Source organism: Canis lupus, chromosome 28, assembly GCF_048164855.1.
Source record: "Canis lupus baileyi chromosome 28, mCanLup2.hap1, whole genome shotgun sequence".
Taxonomy (NCBI): domain Eukaryota; kingdom Metazoa; phylum Chordata; class Mammalia; order Carnivora; family Canidae; genus Canis; species Canis lupus.
The window spans coordinates 14,666,268-14,684,576 of record NC_132865.1 but is presented as its reverse complement, the minus strand read 5'-3'; the positions used below and the strand labels follow the sequence as shown (position 1 = coordinate 14,684,576).

Below are 18,309 nucleotides of genomic sequence, written 5' to 3'. Positions count from 1 at the left end.
AGTGTCCTTATAAGAAGAGACACCAGAGAGCTCCTTTGCACTCTCTGCACACACAGGGAGGAAGGCATGTGGGGACAGAGCAAGAAGGCAGCGATCTACACGCCAGGAAGAGAGCTCTCACCGGGAACAGAATTGACTGACACTTTGATATGACACTTGCGGCCTGCAAAACTGTGAGAAATAAATTTCTATTATTTAAGCCCACCAGTCTGTGATATTTTGTTGTGGCAGCCCGAGCTGACTAATACAACACTAAAATTTACCTCCCACTCACCCTTTCTCTGGAAGCTACTAGAAAATGTGCTGTAGCAAAGCAAGAGAGCAAAAATGAGGAAGAGGAAGAAACAGCAGTCGGGAAACAGGAGTCTCAATGTAGGAGAGGTAACGAAGACTCTGGAAGGAAGGAGATCTAGGATGATCACTGTGCACCAGCAGCAGAGAGCACTGTCCAGATGGGATCGATCAGATCAGGCTTCCTGAGAAACTTCTCTGAGAACCTAAACTCCATAGAATAATGTGAATGAATATTTTGGGGAGGCAACTAGTCAAATGATGGAGATTCTGGGGTTGAATTCCTAAATCCATTCCCCCCCCCAAAAAAATTAAAAACTAAGCAAAGGAGAAAAGCAAAATACTTGTCAACCCGTGAAAACAGGAAATTCATCTTAAATGGTCCCAACTATGAACTCATTGTATGGCCATATAACCATTTTGAAAGGTGGGCATGGGGACTAGGAAATGTTTCTGAGAGTAAAGAGGAGGAAAGAGAACTAAACTCTCATCTTCTGTACTAGGAAGTTCACAAATAATACCTCAAACTGAAGGGAGAATCAGGGTGTGGCTCTGGCATCACGCTGTTTGGGGGACACAGAGGCAAGCACAGCAAGAGTAGGCCGGAGAGGGCAGTGGTCGCCTTTGGGGAAGGGGTGGGGGGTGAGGTTGGAGGACAGTTGTTTCTCTTAGCAAACCGTACAGAGCTAGGTGACTTTTTAAACTATGCATATGTATAACTTTGATAAAAATAAAAGCTTAATGTTTGTGCTTTCGTAACCAAACATCCAAGTCTTTCACTCCTATGCTACAAGCTGATTTCTTTTTTTTTTTTTTCTTAAGATTTTATTTATTTGAGAGAGAGAGAGCACAAGCAGGGGGACGGGCAGAGACAAGCAGACTCCCCACGGCTCAGCGTGGAGCTCGGAGACCCCGGGATCACGACCTGAGCCAAAGGCAGACGCCGAACCGACTGAGCCACCCAGGCGCCCCTACAAGTTAATTTCTTAATGGCTTACAGAGACCCAGGGACAGCAACCCCAGCATTTCCCTGGGTTATACCATGGCTTGTCATAATCTTTGCTTTGTTCCAGAGTGGTTTCTAGTAAAAGATGGACCATTTCAAAATGAGGGTGAGGACGAGGATGAGTTATAGTCTGATTTTCCCCTATTGTATCTGAAAATGTCCAAATTGACTTAAAATGGAAATTATAGAATAATAGGTAGGGATAAATCCAAAGGTATCAGTATCATAGTCAATCAAGGTTACTGATGTCACAAAGTAAAGGCAGAGATTCTTAGCTTGAGTTAAAACTGAATCAAAACAAAACAATCCAACAACTATAATACCACACACACACACACACACACACTTGGTGACCTTTACACTAAAGTTTCCTCTATCTGGGATACTGTTGTTCAATCTCTGTCCCCAGGACCCCAAGAGCCTTTCCGGAGAACCTCTGTCTCCCCCTTCAAGCTCTGCTTAAAAGTAGCCTCCTCTGTGAAGTCTCTTTGGAGCCTGCTGGCTGGGCTGGTTGTCCCCTTCTGTGTTCCCATAACCCTGTGTCTTTATGCCCTCATCCCCAGTGACTGTTCTGATGACAGTCCCCTCTGATTGTCTGCCCAGGAGCCCCCTGCAGGGAGTTTCCCTGGGTGCCTCTCACACAAAGCTTGACATGCCGGATGCCCTGCCCCTTGGCCACGGTGAACAAGACCACAGAAGCATCAGGCCAAGGAGATCCAATCTGTAGGTGGTCTAGAAGTGGGTATAGACTGGTAAGGTGAGAGAAATAAAGGGGCTTTACAAGACTATAGCATCCTCCTAATTGAAACATCCGATTGGGCACTTGGCAGGAGGGGAAGAAGCTGAAAGACAAGAGAGGAGATTTAGACTTCCTGAGGCAGTCAGTGGGAAGTCACTGGTAGGCAGCCTTGATGAGTCAGTAGGAGCCCTGAGGTGGAGAAAAGCTACACGAGGGGAGGGAGATTACGGAGCAGGAGTGGGAGGAGCACAGAGGAACTGAGTCACCCCAGCAGGTGTTGCTGAGCGGAGTGGTTATGAAAGCTGCCCAGGGTTCCTGTCCCACATTTACCTACTGTCCCAACTTCCCAGAGGCTGGCAGGTAGAGCTGTTGTCATACCTAGCGTCCCTAGCCTCCTGATGAGATACAGGAGGGATGCTCTGTTCCTTGGAAGAAAGCCTAACAGACACAAGCTCTCCCAGCACCTACCACCACGCATTGCCATTCTCGCTTGTAGTTCTCCCCCTCTGGGCCTACAAGCTCGCTGCTGGCACCATTTGCTGGTACAACTCGCTGTGCCTCCTACCAGGCACACTGCTTGGGCCAGAGCAGAACCCAATACTTACTGTTTGAGTTAAGCAAAAAGGATTCATGATGAATTAAATGTGTCACAAATGTGTGTGGGGGGGTCCATGTTGTGGATCTCCCATGGAACTTCTGGAAGGGCAAGAAATGACTTTCGTTAACTCCTCAGGGCCGTGTCTGGTTGAGAACCCAATGCAAATGGGTGAAGGAAAAACCCTCACTGGTGTCGATGAGCCTCCAAAACACCTGCCAACCACGTGGAAGGATTCGGAAGCAGAACTCTGGGGCTGAGACCTAGACCTCCCTGCTCAGCTGTGTACCTCTGCACATAATTGGAGGTTAAAAACGTGTTGTGTGGGTTGTTATAGAAATCAAAAGTACACGCAATTCTTCTGAAGCCTTGCTGATTACCCTCAGCGCATTGTGTTTTAATTTTGATCTCTGGAAAATATCAGGAACAAGGAAAGAACTTCCCACCCCCACCCCGCCAACCCCCGGCTCCATAGGAAAAACAGTGTTGAAATAATACAAACATCTTGGATCGACCCTCTTTTGAAAGTAAGAAACTCGCCTCACCCTCCCAACAGGCTTGAAGTCTGCACAGTTTGTCCGCCAAGAGAGGGGGATTTGGCAGCAGTCCTCGTAAACTCCAACCGCAGGAGGCCTCTGATTGAATTGAAATTGTTTCCTCCGGTCGGAGTTTGTTGGTGGTGCACCCCCCCTCCCCAGGATGTGAATTCATCGTGTTTGCTGTGGGGTGAGACTGGGGCGGCGGGAAGGGCACATGTGAGAGGGACTGTGTCAGGGTGTTGTGTGCACGCACACGCACGTGCACACGCATAGCCCCGCTGATTCCCTAACATCCTTAGTAAAGTCACATTGACACTACCTAAAATAATTCTGGAAAATGATACACATCCTCAGTATATCCTTTGAAGTGACTGGAATTTGATCAACAAAAATAACGAATTGGAAAATGTGAAATGCAAGGGCAAAATTGGCAGCGAATTCCCACAAGGCAGTAACCCAGCCTCCCTTGCCTGCACGCACATACTTTCTAACCTTTGGAGAGCGCACAGTAGTCAAAGGGCTGAAGACCACGTCCTCTGGCTTCTTGAGGATGCGGTTGCGGGGACGAAAAGCGGGTTTGGATGGGAGAGGATGGCCATTGCCATGTGGTGGGCCAGTATCCCGTCTCGTGCTTGTTTTTTTTCAAAGGTAACCCTGCCGCTTAAAGAAAGACTTTTTTTTCCCTCCTGCAGTAAAAAAAAAAAAAAACAGAATTTAAATTTACCGTCTGAACTCTTTTTAAGTATACAGTTCAGTAGTGTTAAATGTATTCATATTGTGGTGCAACAGATCTCCAGACTATTCCATCACATGATACTGAAACCCACTAAACACTAATCCCTCTGCCCTCCCCCAACTGGCCCTTGGTAACTGCCTTTCTTCCTTCTGTTTCTCTGATTTTGGCTATTTTAGATACCTCGTGGGATTGGAATCATAGAGCATTTGCCCTTTTGTGTCTGACTTATTTGGCTTAGCCCAATGTCCTCCAGATTCAGCCATGCTGCAGCACGTGACAGGATGTCCATCTTTTTAAAGACCATGTAACATTCCATTGTCATATATATACTACATATTCTTTATCCAGTTGTACGTCAGTGGGCACCTGGGTTATTTCTACCTCTTGGCTGTTGTGAATGATGTCGTGATGAACGTAGCTGTGTAAATATCTCTTTGAGATCCTGCTTTTGGGTTCTTCTGGATATATGCCCAGAAACTGGATTGCTGGGTCTTATCGTAATTCTATTTTTAATTTTTTTGGAGGAGCCTCCATACTGTTTTCCATAGTGATTGCATCATCTTAGACTCTCATTAATAGTGCACGAGAATTCCAACTTTTTCACATCCTCATCAACACATGTTATTTCCTGTTCTTTTTTTTTTTTTTTAAAGTAGGTTCCACACCCAGCGTGGAGCCCCAGTGCAGGGCTTAAACTCATGACCCTGAGATCAGGACCTGAGCTGAGATCAAGAGTTGGACGCTTAACCAACCCAAGTACCTCTATTTTCTGTTCTTTTGTTAGTGGCCATTCTGATGTGTGCAAGGTGATATCTCATTGTGGTTTTGGTTAGGACACTCTATTTCACGTGAAGAAAGTAAAGCCCTCATTGGAGCAGGCAGGTGGGACTTCCTGGTCACTAAGTCTACGATTTGAATGTCTATACTGGCAAGTATGCCAGCCTCAGTAAATCCCATCCTGGGCTTCTTAGGGAGTAGTTCAAGCCATAAAGGAAACATGGTATGTCTTCTAGTCCCTAAGTTTTAGTCAATGATAAGTAATTTAAAGCACTCTTTTTATATTAAAACAAACATGGATATATTATGAAACATAAAATTTATGTGCATTAAAAAAAAAACACACAGGACTCTATGGAACTTTGCAACCTGCAATGGGATGCTTTAAGCCAAACCCATCACAACCCTGGGAGGTGCAAGCTCTCTCTTCTCTGCCACTAGAAAACTGTAGTGGAGAGATCTGAAAAGCACTAGCATAGTCCATAGAGTACCATGAGCTTGTTTTCCCTTTCTTATTGAGTCATGGAATTGTGGGGGTGGAAGAAACATTAGAGAAAATCTTAATCCCCGCTGTCATCTTACAAATGAAGAAACAGAGGCCCCAAGAAGTGAAGGGCCACGCTCACGTTCCCACAGCAGTGATTCCGCATTCTCCAACCACAGCCTATGGGCCTGATCACAGCTTAGAGGATGTAAGTTACTGAGAGAAAACAATCACAGGCGTAGAGGGACCACAGATGCTCACACTCGACTCAGTTATGCAGAGAAAATGAGTTTATTTTTTTGCTCTGCGTTTAATTTGGCTCTATCAGCCAAGAAGTGAGAAGGCAAGAAGCAAGTCTCTGTTTTAAACTTTTAATCCAATGCAATGTCCTCAAACAGGTCTTTAGGAGATGCTCAGTCTCTCCCTTTATATTTCTCCTCCCTCGATCCTCTCCAGAAGGTTAGCTAGGTATTCCGAGTGGCCCAGTGACCTCGTAGAGGCAGGATGACTGGGTCTTAGGACTGGCCTGCTGTTCTCTGGACCAGCTGCAGAGTGGCTCTTCTGAACTCCACCGGGGAATCTTTGGCTCGAGTGGTTCCTGAGCGTTCAGCTGGTGTCTGTTGCTAACATCCTGCAGCTGATCAACTTGCGGTCTATTCTTTGTCAGCTCAGAGTGTGGGGCCCTCCCTGCTGGCTTGGCCTCCCCTTGGCTTTCACTGGCGATTGACCCCTCTGAGTTTCTGCCCCATCCTCCATCTGGTCTTCTAGCCCTGCAGTCCTTGGCCCCACCAAGTCTTTGCTGCAAGGCCACCTCACCCTCTCATAGCAGGCTCCGTGCGAATGCACTAACTCCCAACATCCATGTGATGTGCGAGCCAAGGGCAGCTCCAGGGTGTACCGCAGACTCTAACCACACTGAGTTCTGTTGCTCTGGAGAACCCTGCCTAATACAGAAGGCTACGAAATTCCTACTTGATCTGTAAGAGTGGAAAAGTTCTAGGCCAAGTAAACAAAAGACTAACCTGAATCATCAAAACAGAGAGTCACAGCCCTTCAATCAATTTCCAGACTTGAGCTGCTATACAGGCCCAAAGCCCCTTGAATGAAGGAGAAGCCAGGGTTCCTTAAAAAAGGATCCCAATACACTGCCAAAAATGTAGACCATTAATGTTTCTCACACTCTTCCCCAGCAGGACCTATGCCTTTTATTAGGGTCACTGTGAATTGAGGGAAAGGAAATAATCAGAACTTCCAGGTACTGAATGCTGGCTCTGGACCCTAGTTCCAGGAGACCCAAAGTGTTGCTGTGGTCTCTTGGTCAGAATAAAAGCTTATGGAGGTCAGATCAATGGAGTCTCACAATAGACCCAGTGGGTCTCTGAAGCTATCCTGTGGCTATTTCCCGAGTTCTGGAATATGTAATTGGAGTAGACCTCCTCGGCAGCTAGCAGAATCCTCACATTGGTCCCCTGACCTGTGGAGTGGCACTGTGGGAAATACCAAGTGGAAGCCATCAGAATTACCTCCACATAAGGAAATAGTAAACCAAAAGCTATACCACATTCCTGGAAGGACTGTAGAGATTGGTGCCACCATCAAAGATTTAAAACCCCCACCACATCCCCATTCAACTCACCCACTGACCTATGCAGAAGACAGATGGATCATAGACAGTAACAAGTGATTATCATAAGCTTAACCAGGTGATGACTCCAATTGCAGCTGCTACAATAATGTGGTTTTGCTGATTGAGCAAATTAACACAGTAACAAACTTTCTAGTATGCAGCTATTGATCTGGCAAATGTCTTTTTCTTCATGCCTGTCCATGAGGCCCACCAGAAGCAGTAGGCTTTCAGCTGGCAAGGCCAGCAACACACCTTCACTGTCCTGCCTCAGGGGTACGGCAATTCTCCAGTTCTATGCCATAATTTAGTTCACAAGGGTCTCGATTGCCTTTCTTTTCCATAGGATATCACACTGGTTCATTACATGGATGAAATTATGCTGAATGGACCTAGTGAGCAAGAAGTAGCAACTACTCTAGACTTATTGGAGAGACATTTGCATGTTGAAGAATAGGAATTGAATTAGACAAAAGTTCAGGGGCCTTCTACCTCAGTGAAATTCCTAGGGGTCCAGTGGCATGGGGCATGTCAAGATATCCCTTCTAAGATGAAGGATAAGCTGTTGTATCTAGCTAGCCCATCTTATAATCAAAAAAGAAGTACAACACCTACTAGGCCTTTTTGGATTTTGGAGGCAACATACTCCTCATTTGGTTGTGTTACTTCAGCCCAACCACTGAGTGACCCCCCAAAAAAGGTGCTAGTTCTAAGTGGGGCCCAGAACAAGGGAAGGTTCCACAAAAGGTCCACACTGCTGTGCCAGCTGCTCTGCTACACAGGCCAGCCGAACCAAGTGGGAGTGGCAGATAGGGATGCTGTTTAGGGCCTTTGGGAAGCCCTCGTAGGAAGTTCAGTGCAGGCCCTTAGGATTTTGCAGCAAAGCCAATTGCTCTCCTTTTGAGAAACAGATTTTGGCCTGCTACTGAGCCTGCAGAGAGACTGAACACTTGACCATGGGCTGCAAAGTTACCAGGCAAGCCGAGCTGCCCATCATGAACGGGGTGTTATCTGAACATTACGCCATAAAGTTGGGCATGCACAGCAGTGCTCCATCATCAAATGGAAGTGGTATTGGACCACTATTCCACACTTCCACAAGGAAGAGCGTGTCTAGAATACAGGAGATCTCCTAGGAAATCTCTTAGTATCATCACGCCCTGTGATTAAGGTCAATGGAAAACTATAGTAATCCAATCCACACTACTAATGGCCTAGAACTTTTAGGAATAAAGGCTATGGTCATTCCACCATGTAAAGAGCCATGATCAACTGAGGTGCTTGCTGAAGGCAAAGAGAATATAGAATGGGTAGTAGAAGATAGTTATAAATACCAGCTACAACTTTGAGGCCAGCTACAGAATTGAGGACTATAATTTGCATGGGTATTTCCTTCTCGTTTTGTTACAAATAATATCTTTGGGGTTTTTCCTCTCTCTTTTATCCCCTATCATGTAACAAGATGTATTAACTTTATATCATAGTATTTAAGTCTCATTAACTTTATGTCATAGTATTTAAGTTATGGGATATTAAGGAGAAGAATAAACATCACTCAAGAACTTTACTTCCTCTTTTGAGAAAGAAGTTAGTATGCTTTCGGTTGTATGTGGGATAGTTTTGTCATGTTGGGCAGGATTATGATGTCATTGCCTTTTTTTGGAGATTAAGCATGGTTTGAGAAGATGCATATGGGGGCCAAGAATTGCACCTGGACTACAAGGGTCCCAGATAGTTGACTGAATATTATTTTAATGTTTCTGGGAGGGAGTTTTTGGATGAGATTAACATTTAATCAGTAGATTGGGTAAAACAAATTGCTCTTCCTAATGCGTGCAGGTGGCCTCCTCTAGTCTGTGGAAGACCTGAATAGAACAAAAAGGCCAATTCTCCCAATAAGAAATAATTCTTCCTGCCTTACAGCTTTTGGATTGGAACATCAGGTTTACTCCTCCTTGAACTTGAACTTTAACATTGACTCTTCCTGGGTCGCCAACCTTGCTGGCTTTCACACTGAACTACACCATCTGTTCTCCTGGTCCCCAGACTTGGACTAGAACTAAACCATTGATTCTCCTGGATCTCCCACCTGCTGACTCACCTTGCAGATTCTGGGGTTTAAAGTCTCCATAATTGTGTGAGCTGATTCTTTATCATAGATAGATGGATAGATAGATAACCGATCATTTTGTTTCTCTGGATAACCCGACTGATAGAAGAACCTAGAACGACCTTCCTTTCCTGTTGGTTGTAAAATTTGTTGTTGAAGTCTCACCTTAATCTACCCTCCTGGCTTGGTTTCTAACAGGTTGGGAAGCTATCAGATAGTGGGAAATGCAAAGAGGAAAATTGAGATGCATCCATTTAATATTTATGAAAATATTTCCCTTGTATGTAGATGAGTTCATGGTGCTGAATGGCCACACTGTAAATGACCTACATAAATCTCCATCAGAGACAGTTTCTGCTTCAAAATGCATCCCAGTTACCACAATTACCCAATATTTCTGGAGACCAGCTCTTTCCTTCACTTAGCTTCTCTCTGTACAGGACCATATCATTTGAATCAAAGTTTAGAGTACTTGGCATGTCAAAGGATTTTTTTAAATATGTGAATGAAAGTTAATTTCTCCTTCTTTATTGAAAGAAGAGCCCAAGAGGTAATAGCTCTTGATCTCAGAAAGGGGTGGGGGGAAGAAAAATGTCCCCCAATATCATCTGAAATTTAGAGGACAAATTGTCCAATGGCTAGTTTGATGGATACTGGGCACACCTCAAACAGTGGCCACAGGAGGGAGAAGTACCTCTGACAGAGTGGATGAATGGCTGGGAACCCAACACTGAGCTCCTGGCTTTGGGAGCTGTGGTTCATATCTGAGACTCTTACTTGGCCCCACATAAGGAGAGTCAACTTTCTTTGAGAAGATGAAGGGCCTAAATAATGACAAACATGTTAAGCTGAAGACTGGGAGGCTCTTCCCTGAGCTAAAACCAAGAGTCAGAAGCTCACCAGACTGAGCCACCCAGTGTCCCATCTTTATTGTCTTTTAAATATGTGATATGAGTCTCTCTGAGCTAAGCTTAAATTCTTTGTCGAATGGCAACACTGGGAGTACAAAGACCATTAAGAATCTCAATCTTCATGATGACTTGGTCTACACATTGCAAGTTGCAATCATTGATGAACAGGCGAGTTCTACCTTTCGATGTCATTTTGTCTTCACTCCTCATTCTTCCCTCTTTTTAAAAATTTGCTGAACATTTATTGAAAGCCTTCTATGTGCTAGATCTTAAAAAGAAAAATAAAATAGGAAATCTCTAGTCTTAGGGACCCTACAAACCAGAGATATAGGAAGAAAAAGAACTTAGAATGTGATAAATGCATCAGGACACCATGACAGCACAAAGGAGCAACCCTTAGCCCAGCCTTTTAACTCCATTCTTCAAAATAAAGAGAATAATATTTTCCAGGCAACAAAATCAGAAGACAAACTTGGTGAATGTTCTAAAAGCAGAAATCAGATTAGTGAATCACATCACAGAACTACTTTGCCCTAATTAATATGAGACTGCTCCATGCTAGAGATAGGGCGAGATAATTTGGTAGTGGCTCCGACAAAATGAGTATTGATATTATTTTACATTTCAGCGACCAGCAATTCAAGATTCCATAGAGGTTGACCAGGACATTTCGCCACAGGACTTTGGTCACAAATCAGTCATTGTGAAATTTAGAACCCTTTAACATTGTCACAGGTGTGGTTTAAAAGAAGTCGCATGCTTGCCCTCCCATCTCAGCCCCAAATAGAAAATAGGAGGGAGGATTTGTGATTCTCGCTCCACCTCCTATGCCCCAGCCTCTAGCCTTCCTCTAGGGCAAAGAGCAGGGAACCACTTATCCTAATAGGGAGAAAGGAAAGTCTCCCACGATCACATTCCTGTGATTACAGGAAGTATGGCCAGGTGGATCTCAGACTTGTATTTCTCATCCCAACTGTTATGTTTCCAAGAGACCTTTCAGGCCTAGTATCCGAAACTTGTCATCCAAAGGCTATGGAACCTGTTTAACTGTAATATCCACGTCTTATTTAATTTTAAACTGAGTAATAGTCACCAAATACTATTTTAATTATACAGCTAAACTCCCTCTAAAATCCGCATAAGTTTTACATACAAAACACACAGAGAAAAAGAATTTAGTCCGAACGTTAGTTTCATAAAAGGAAAAGAAAAACAAGAAAAGGAAAATTAAGTGGAAGGTTCTTAAAATATTTTCGTGCATAAATATTTTGATTTTGTATAGTGTGGCACTAGTTTCTACATCACTCTTCCAGTGTACTTGTCTTGTTTTAATGCCTTTTTTCAGAAAGTTGAATAGTTAAATGCATCTTTCAAATGCCAAAATTTCTCTGAAATGTTTACATCAATGGCTAATGGATTTTGGCACAATTATCTAATACAAATTCTTTGCTTTTGAAAAGTCAATAATACCGTTAAGACAATGTTGGATTTTTTTGTTTGATTAACCCTGCATACTAAAAAACCATTAGCAGAAGAAAAAAGACAAAGCACAATTTGCCAGCATTCAAAGGGTTATTTTTGTTCAAAATTTCAGCTAAAGGCATAAACCATAGTAGGTCTCTGAGAGCAAAACATCTTTATGTAGCTTTTATTATTGTTGCAGAGCAGAAAACCTCAGATGAGGAAGTGGGGAATGGATTTTCAGAATGTGTCCCTATGTTGACCAAAGCCTGAAATTGTCACGAAACTTTGGAAGTGACAATAAAACCCAGGTGCCATCGTGAATCATCTGTGGTGACCACCACTGAACCAAAATCATACAAAGCGCAACCCTAATAAATAAAAATTTCAAATTTAAAAAAAAATCACGCAAACAACATTGATGTCCAAACGTTGCCGTTAGACTATAATAATGCTATGCCATCTTCATTTTTCTTTTTCCTCTTGCGTGGAGACCCATAAACAAATTGGACTTGGATTTTGTCTGTCTGTGCTTTCACTCGGACAGCAGGGTGTTGGGACAAACTGGGAGTCAGTACAGGCACAACACGGGGAGAGAGGACAAGTAGAGAAGGAGCAACGGCACCTCTGCCAAACCCTGTCAATAATGTATGGGGTGTCAGCAGTTGATCACCGAGCGTGGCCCCTCCCTCTCCTTCTGCAGGCTCCTTTCCCAGTGGACAGTCAGGCCAGCTGTCTAGGCAGCAGGAATAGCCCTCCTTTCCCAAGCCCAGACCTGTGGGAAAATCTTCATTGGCCAGTAATTGATTCCACCCTGCCAGCTCCATTACTCCAGGCTCCAGTCAAACTGGCAGCAAGCTGGGGAAGGGAGCCCACTGAAGGGGTGAGGGGGTGGGAGCAAAGGCCATCAGGCCCCCCTGCAATTAACACTAATCTGAAAATTGGCCTCTGATGGCAAAGCCCAGCACCTGACAGCTAATTACTTATGTCAGACTGACGTGCACTTCATATGGAAGGGTTATATATCAGAGACCAGGGTTTTCTTCTCCTCCCTCCAATCTTTTTTTTTTTTTTTTTTCTGTTTGTCCTAGTTGAAAACAGTGGGGAATTGTTCCTGGTTGCTTAGATCCCAGAAACTGTGAAGGTTCTCATACCCCGAGAAAGGTTCCTAAATGTCCTAAGACCCAACACAGGTATTTTGTGCCCCTCACTGTGCTGGAGACCAAAGACAAAGATATCGCAGAGGGTGGGGCTTATTTCCTGGTGAAAATGGAGCCAAAATGACCGAGTCATGGGAAATCCAAATAACCAATGTAGGTACAAGAGGGGATTTTAAGAAGGGCAAACCAACTTTATTCACCTCGCTTTCAAAAAGCCAGTTCACAGTGGGGAAGGTCAGTAAATGGACTCAAAAGCGTGCTGCCTTAACTTATTTTAAAATATTCTAATATTCATAAATCTCTATAGTAAGTGACCCACACAGGCATACTGTCTTAAAGTTGCTGATTGGATCTGCCTTGCCAATAATAAAAGTGATTATTAACGGGGGAGAACGATTTATATAGGACTTTCCCTTTCTACTTTCAGTCAACAAACATGTTTTGAGCATATTTTATTTTTCTTAGAGTAAGAGAGAGCGCACATAGGCATGCACACGAGTGGGAGGTGGGGAGCAGGGGCAGAGGGAAAGGGAGAGAGAGAATCTCTCTGTGGGGCTTGATCTTATGACCCTGAGATCATGACCTGAGCCAATATCAAGAGTCAATGCTTAACTCAATCAATGACGGAGCCACCCAGGCGCCCCTTGAGCACCTTTTATTTTATGCTAGGCACTGTGCTGGGTTCTGGACATATGAGATAGACACGTTTCTTGCTCTTAGAAAGCTTAAGCATTGGAGAGTGACACAGATAAGGAAGGAAATTACAGCATAGCATGCTCCACGTTAGTTATGGTGAAATACAAGATCTCACCTGAAGGAGGACCTGACCTACATTTGCGTGGTATGGAAAGTGACTTCCAGGCTGAGATCTGAATAAACAGGATGTAGGCAGGCACAGGAGGGAGGGGGTAACAGTGGACAATAGAAAAGATAAAGGAAATGTCATGTACCCCAAGCCTAATGTGGGAAAGCATTCAGCAGTGTTGAACCCTAGAGTCGGCACGACCCAGATGAGGCCGATATTTAAGGCTGATGGTTAATTCATCCCAAGGGTTTCCAAGTAAAAAAGCATAAGGCTTCTAGTTTAATGGACATTTTGTTATTCATCCTTGCTCTCCCTATCATCCTACAGGACCTTACACCAGGTACCTAAGCACTGGACAAGACCATGCCAGGGAAACTGCCATATGGTTACTGGATATGAGAGCAGCAATCAGAAGACCTGGGACAGTAGACAAGGACAATTGTTTGCCACCAACTATCTCGCTCTCCAATGGGACTCCCTTTCCCCCCACCACATGTGAGTCTGGGTTTTCGTAAGGATGAATTTATTTATCTAACAAATGTTGAGTGTGTCCTCTGTGCCAGGTGATGGGAGGCACCAAGGATACCGAAGTGAACAAGGCAGGCATGGCCCCTGCCTTCGAAGAGCTAGTATATTCTAAGAAGACAGATATGAAACCGACGGTTATATAAAAAAAATCAATGTCGTGCAGTAAGTGCTAATCAATTAGGAAGTGCAGTATCAAAAATCATCGGCATGAAACTGTTGAAAGCTATATATAACGTCTGAAATGAAAGATACTGTCATGAAGATATTTGTGAAGTGAAGTCATGGGAGGAAAAGACAGGAAAGAAGGGCACCGGGGTTGAGCTCTTGCTGTCCGTCTGCCACCGGGCTAGTGCCTTACATGCACCCTGTCAATGGTGTCTCATAATGAACTTATGAGGGTATCATCATTTCCCCTATTTTGCCAAAGAAGTACTGAGACGCTAGAGTTAAAATTAACTCACTAAAGAGGGGGAATGGTTAGGCCCGGGCTGAGGGTGACAGCTTCACTCCATCTCCGCCCGCCAAGAACACAACCCCATGGGCATGTGCATCAGCCCATCCGCAGACTTCATTTTTCAGGACTAGGGAACTAGCTCCTGGCCAGGCCTAGAACCAGAACAAACCTGACCGAAGGTTCTGGGGCTCCTGCGGACTACCTCTCCACTTAGAGTTATTGGCTTCTATCACTGGGCGAGAAGACTTATAACACTTTCTCAGGCACAAGACCCTTTTCATAAGACCCAGTAGATGTCATAACAACAAATTTCTATCCCAATCCGTCCACGGCACTACCTTCCAGGCCTTTTAAGAAATGTGATCCCGAGTACAGAAAAATTCGTCGAACTTAGGGTTTCAAAAGGCAGAGAAACTGCTATCAAAGCAGAAAGGCCGGGCTTTTCAAGGTTTCTGAAAACAGGAAACCAGAGAAATAGACGGAAAAGAAAAAAGACCTCGCACCCAGATGTGCCGTCAGCCGAGTGTTAGTCATCCCACGCCCGGGTGATTTCAGACGAGCCCCCAGTGGCAGAGTTATGACTGTACAGTCATTCCGCCCGGTTAGTGCTCAGGGAGCACTGCAGTTTGCACAGTCACCACCGACTCTCCCGGCACCGGCGCAAAATAACTTTGCTTTCAGTAAGTGACGACCAGGGAAGCACAGGCCCGGGGCTCAGACACAAAAACCTGATGAAAGCAAGCAACCTCACACTCTGCATCACCCCCACCGGTCCCGGGTTCTGAAGTTTTCTCAGGACACAAAGCCCACAGCTCCAACTCAAGTGACCCCTGAGCCGGGGCTCTTGTCAAAACGATGTCAGCAGCAGCTTCTGGAAACCGCAGAAGCTGTGATCTCTGTCCTTAACAGATCATTATGTTTGGGCTTCCCAACCGGCCACTTGGAGGACAGAAAGAGAACACTAACCAGAGTGACCAGGCTGTGGCCTGCACTTGGCCCCCTGCTCCTGTTCGGAGGCCGCCTCCCCACGCAGGCCTTTTTTTAGGCACTCCAAATGGAAACAAGTCTGATAGTCTCTTGGCCCCTAGCGAGGTCTCCATTCCACAGCTACTGCTATCGGTTTAGCAAGAAACCCAAGTGGGTGACACGCTCACATCCACTTGTGTTTCCTAAATGCTTCTCCGGCCAGTGTTGAAAATGCTTAAATATTATCAAAGTCCTGTTTTCCCTTCATCTGTCTTTCACAGTATCTTTTTTTTTTTTTTCTTGCAGTGAAACGAAACACCTCTGGTGCCAAGAATGAGCATGATTTTTTTTTTTTTAAGCTTTGCTTTGTTTCTACGGAATGATCTCATGCTGATTTGCTTATAAATGGTGAGATTGTATGATTTCTGATTAAAGAGTCTATACCATCTGTTTTGTAAATAAAGCATTCATGTTCTGGTTCTTCTCGGAAGTCAAGAAAGAGTGCCTAACCCTAGCCTCACTCTAAGCGTGCCATTTCTTGCAAGCCAGCCCATGGAATGGCCAAGGGCGAGGATGCCAATATGCCCACCTGGCTCCCTACCACAACCCCCAGTTTCCATTTCCTTCTGCTTACCGCTTACCACGTATCACAAAACCATATGTATGCCCAGGACCCCAAAATATTTCTGCATGAGGGGTTCCCTGCACAGCCCTCTGGATTGCTGGAAGTCGGCCATCACTCTCAAAGCTTCCGAAGTCCCTGGACACCATCAGAGTGCCCCTCCAAGCCGAGTGACACCTGCTCTCTGCCTGTCTGGATGGGTGGAAGCCTGCTGTGAGATCACTGGCACAGTGGAAGACCCCCGGAGAACTCCCTTAACCAAATGGTAGGCAGGTGGGCATCAAGGCCATCGCTCCAGGGGCTGACTTGGAGCACTATATTCAAAATCATAATCCTAAAAAAAAAAAAGCATTTTGGCAGCCCAATATATAAACTCTCATCAAGTTTAATAGAGAATGATTATAAAGACAGGCTGTCCTTCACTTCTCATTTGGCCAGATTCTGATCTCTTTAGGGCCTATTTGGGACCCAATGACAACATGCGTATGGTTTCACCTGGATCCGCCTTTTTAAAACTTGATTAAGTGCCCCGAGAAGCTGACTTAGAGCAGGATTTTTGGAAGCGGGATGACGGTTTTCTTTTTTTTTTTATTTTATTTTATTTTATTTTATTTTTTTTTGGGGGGGATGACGGTTTTCAAAAGTAGTAATAATGACTACGGCTCGAGCTTACCGGATGCCTATTTCAACAAAGAGAAATGCCACATCTTTCATAATCATTATCTGGCACTGATATACAAATCCCCCCTTGCACCCACCCTCACCACCCGCCCCAGGCACAAAGTTGTGTGCTGCACAGCTGTGAGTCATCAGACATTAATGTGGACTTAATTTGAACTGGTGCTGGAGGTAGTGGGCACAACTCAAATTAGACATGTGGTGGGCGTTTAACCACAATATTACCAATTCCCATTCTGACATCTGACAGCCCTTAATAATTAACTGCATGTAAATGGTCGACCCCTCCCTCGCTGCTGGACCAGTCTCCGGCTATCCCAGGCTCAGCATTGTAATTGCAAGTGGGGGCTGTCAGTTGCACTTGAGACAAATCATAGGCAAAAGATCAGACAGCTTTAGGAGCCCCGGGTTCTCTGATCTATCTGCCTTTTAATTGGACTGGACGGCCTTCCCAGTAGCTCCCATATGCCACCTCCTTAGAACGACATAATATTGTCTCTGGGTAAGAGGGAAATTGATTGTGCTTTGAGGCTTAATTGGAGGCTTTGGGGAAGCGTGCTTTTGTGGTGGGACTTTCAGGGTTCCCCCAGCACTGCCCCCAACTCGCACGTCACTCTTCCTCTTCTGAATCTGCATTCTTGTACGACTTTTTCTTTCCTCTCCTTCTAAAATGTCTTATTCAGATTTAAGCCCCAGGCTGACGCGCTGACATTCCTTCGGGTCCCCCATTGAAAAAACAGATTGGAGCTCTCCGACAACCTAAGGGAAATGTTGCAAGATAGAGGTGGTGAAGCCCAGAACCGTATACCCATCACCTCTTTTGAAATTAATATCAAGTTGAAACTTGGAAGCCCATGAGACAAACATCCTACTGCGTCTACTCAGCCAAGCGAAGTTCCTTGGTGTTTGTCTTTGTTGCACGGTGCAAAGATACAACTGATTATTTAGGAGAGTATGACCGCCCACGAAAAGGTCATGTTTGTAAAGAAAACCTTGGGTATAGCACACATACGGGAACTAAAGACACAATCACATTTATAATCAAGTTATGTGGGATGTGCATAGCAATAGAAGTGAATTTTACTTTTGTATGATGGATGAGAAAAGAATTTACTAAGCAAACGAGTAATATAAAATTGATCACAGAATTTGTAAAACAAGTAAAAGCATGAAATTCTCAATGCTGTGAACGTCTTTGATGTGCCATGGAAGTACTATTGATAGGCTGATTAAGAAGTTTGTTCTCCTTTTAGTAAAATAGATCCCCTAAGAACTTGTCCCAAATAATATTTTATTACTGTAGCTGGATACTCTTCAAAGTATTAAATTTGCACTTTTTTTTTTTTTTAAGATTCTACAATTGCAACTGGATTTGCCCAAGTCAGGCAGGTTTTCCAGTGGAGCTAGAGGATGTGTGATGCCAGCTCCCACTAAGTATAGCAAGCCGACCGATACTATGTGTTAAGTAATAAATACGTAAACAATTAATGTGGCTGTCAGGCTCTGCCTGGGTTCTTAATCCTATATTCACCCCTCAGGCTGAGTAAGCACACTTGAAGTATCAGCCCAATGACATCCTAATGGAATAAAAATGAGCTCCGAGGGAATAGGAGGAAGAAACAACAACAACACAAAAATACACTAAAGAGAGAGCATAAAGAGAAATGTTCTTTTAAAAAATCATTCTGTGTATTTGTATAGAGAATGCATGAAGCCAACAGACATGAGAGCCCTTGGAACTGAAAATATGGTTGTGTCCTGGTCATTTCTCTGTCACAGAAGAAGAATAAGGCCTTTTCAAAGCCTGGTCTGAAGGAAGGGCT

The 18,309-nt window shown here is 44.4% G+C and overlaps 2 long non-coding RNA genes across 4 annotated transcripts in view; one reads left to right on the top strand and one right to left on the bottom strand.

Moving 5' to 3' along the window:
• LOC140620221 (uncharacterized) overlaps positions 1-18,309 on the bottom strand; it is an 80,822-nt gene that overhangs the window by 41,802 nt on the left and 20,711 nt on the right. The gene's annotated exons all lie outside the window — the stretch shown is intronic.
• On the top strand, positions 1,896-17,984 carry LOC140620219 (uncharacterized). Of its 3 annotated transcripts, XR_012019988.1 has the most exons (5): positions 1,896-2,054; positions 2,770-3,158; positions 8,715-8,928; positions 13,566-13,733; positions 15,493-15,634. It is a non-coding gene; the product is annotated as an uncharacterized lncRNA (long non-coding RNA). The 3 variants fall into 3 exon arrangements; XR_012019989.1 differs by lacking the exons at positions 8,715-8,928; positions 15,493-15,634 and adding an exon at positions 17,838-17,984 and having other exon boundaries at positions 1,897-2,054; XR_012019987.1 differs by lacking the exon at positions 8,715-8,928 and having other exon boundaries at positions 1,897-2,054.